Source organism: Prionailurus bengalensis, chromosome F2, assembly GCF_016509475.1.
Source record: "Prionailurus bengalensis isolate Pbe53 chromosome F2, Fcat_Pben_1.1_paternal_pri, whole genome shotgun sequence".
Taxonomy (NCBI): domain Eukaryota; kingdom Metazoa; phylum Chordata; class Mammalia; order Carnivora; family Felidae; genus Prionailurus; species Prionailurus bengalensis.
Genome location: NC_057353.1, coordinates 64,670,813 through 64,673,147, shown reverse-complemented (window position 1 = coordinate 64,673,147; position 2,335 = coordinate 64,670,813). Strand labels below are relative to the sequence as shown.

Below are 2,335 nucleotides of genomic sequence, written 5' to 3'. Positions count from 1 at the left end.
CAAATGCATTATTTTCAGATGACAGTAAGTAAATGAGGAAATAAACCATTTCCTGAGCCTGAGCCACTCTGCTCAATGCAGTAACCCTTAGCCACATGTGGCTATTGAGTTTTTAAAATATGATTAGCACAGAGGTGCCTGGGTGGCTTAGTCAGTTGAATATCCAACTTCAGTTCAGATCATGATCTCACAGCTTTTGAGCCCCAAGCTGGGGTCTGTGCTGACAGCTCAGAGCCTGGAGCCTGCTTCGGATTCTGTGTCTCCCTCTCTGTCTGACCCTCCCCCACTCACATTCTGTCTCTGTCTCTCTCTATATATACAAAACTAAATAAGCATTAAAAAATGTGATTAACACAAATTGAATTGCGATGTAAATTCAAAACACACATGGATTTCAAAGACGTAGTATTGAAGAAAGAGTGGTATATCTCATTAGTAACTTTTATGTATTTATTCATGTTGTTAAGACCAAGAGTTTTTTATGTATATTTACCATGTCTGGTGTTCTTTAATATATTTTTTTTAAATATGGAACGCTTCACGAATTTGTGTGTCACCCTTGTGCAGGGGCCATGCTAATCTTCTCTGTATCGTTCCAATTTTAGTATATGTGCTGCCGAAGTGAGCACTCTTTAATATTTTCTATAGCACAGATTTTCTAATGATGAATTCTGTCAGACTATGTTCATCTGAAAGAGTCTTTATTTCTTTTTTTAAAAAAGGATTTTAAGTAGGGGCGCCTGGGTGGCTCAGCTGGTTAGACAACCAACTTCAGCTCAGGTCATGATCTCACACTTTGTGAGTTCGAGCCCCACGTTGGGCTCTTTGCTGACAGCTCAGAGCCTGGAGCCTGCTTCGGATTCTGTGTCTCCCCCTCTCTCTGCCCCCTCTCCTGCTCACACTCTGTGTCTGTCTCTCAATAATAAATAAACGTTAAAAAAAATTAAAAAAAAAAAAAATGATTTTAAGTAGTCCTCTACACCTAACACGGGACTCAAACTTACATCCCCAAATCAAAAGTCACATGCTCCACTGACTAAGCCTGCCAGGTGCCTTTCTTTTATTTTTAAAGTTATTTTACTGAATAGAGAATTCAAGGTTGATGGCTTTTGTTCTTTTAGCACTTTGAAGATGTCATTCTATTGTCTTCTGGCCTACATTGTTTCTGATTAGAAATCCACAGATTCTTATCTTTTACTCTGTATGTAATGTGTATTTCTTTTCTCTGGCGGCTTTTAAGATTTACTTTTTATCCCAGGTTTTCAAAACTTTTATTATGTTTGAGGTTTTCCTTGCTCTACCTGCTTGGGGTTCTGTTGAGCATCTTGAATACGTGGATTGACATTTTTCCTCAAATTTGCAAAGAATGTTGCCGGGGGTGGGAGGGGTTCAAGTAATTTCCTTTCTTTCCTCTCCCCTTTTTATAAAACTCTATTTGTACGTATCTTGACACTTCATATTGTCCCCTGGACACTAAAGCTCTGTTCATTTGGTCTTTTTACCCTCTATGCTTCAGTCGACATTGTTTCCATTGCTGTGCTTTCAAATTCAGTGTTGTTGCTCTCGTTGTTGTTTCCTTCTTTGTGTCTAATCAGTCGTTAATCCTCCCAGTGAAATTTTGGATATTGTTTCATTTCTAGAAATTCCATTTTTTAAATCCTTCATTTTTTTCCTCACTAGGCTTGTGTTTCCCTTTAAATCCTTGAAGGTATTTATATTTGCTGTTTTCAGATCCTTGTCTACTAATGTCATTACCTTTGTCATTGCTTATCTTGTTTATGGTGATTGCTGTTTCTCCTTGGAGTCAGTTGCATTTTTTTCTACTTCTTCATATGTCCAATATTTTTTCTTTCATTAGATCCTGGACATTGTGCATTTTACAATGTTGAGTGCTGGACATTTTTTAAAAATATATGTTCCCTTAAAAAGTATTGGATTTTATTTGGGCAGGCACTTAAATTACTTGTTATTCAGCCCGAGCTTTTCAAAGTTTTCTTAGGAGCTTTTTTTAGGGCAGGTTTTGAGTGTCCTTGACTAGTTTATTTTCTCTCGTAAGGCATGACCCTCCACTGTCACCACTGAATCCTATGGGGTTTCAATAAGGACTCTTTACTCTGGTTGACCAAACCTCAAACATCTCCCAGCCTTGTGTGTGTTCCAGGAACTCCTCAATTTACAGTTGTGTGGTTGTTCTTTGCCCAGTCAGACTCACGGACTCTCACCCGTCACATCTGTGGTTTAGAATTCAACACCATACTCAAGGGGACCTTTATGCAGATTTTGGAGCTCTTTCTCTGCACAGTTCCCTCCTGTCTGGTACTCTGACCCTCAAATC

At 38.7% G+C, this 2,335-nt stretch overlaps 1 non-coding gene across 1 annotated transcript; it reads right to left on the bottom strand.

Moving 5' to 3' along the window:
• Positions 1–522: 522 nt before the first annotated feature.
• On the bottom strand, positions 523–629 carry LOC122496162. The gene has a single exon (XR_006300701.1). It is a non-coding gene; the product is annotated as a U6 spliceosomal RNA (small nuclear RNA).
• Between the last annotated feature and the right edge of the window lie 1,706 nt (positions 630–2,335).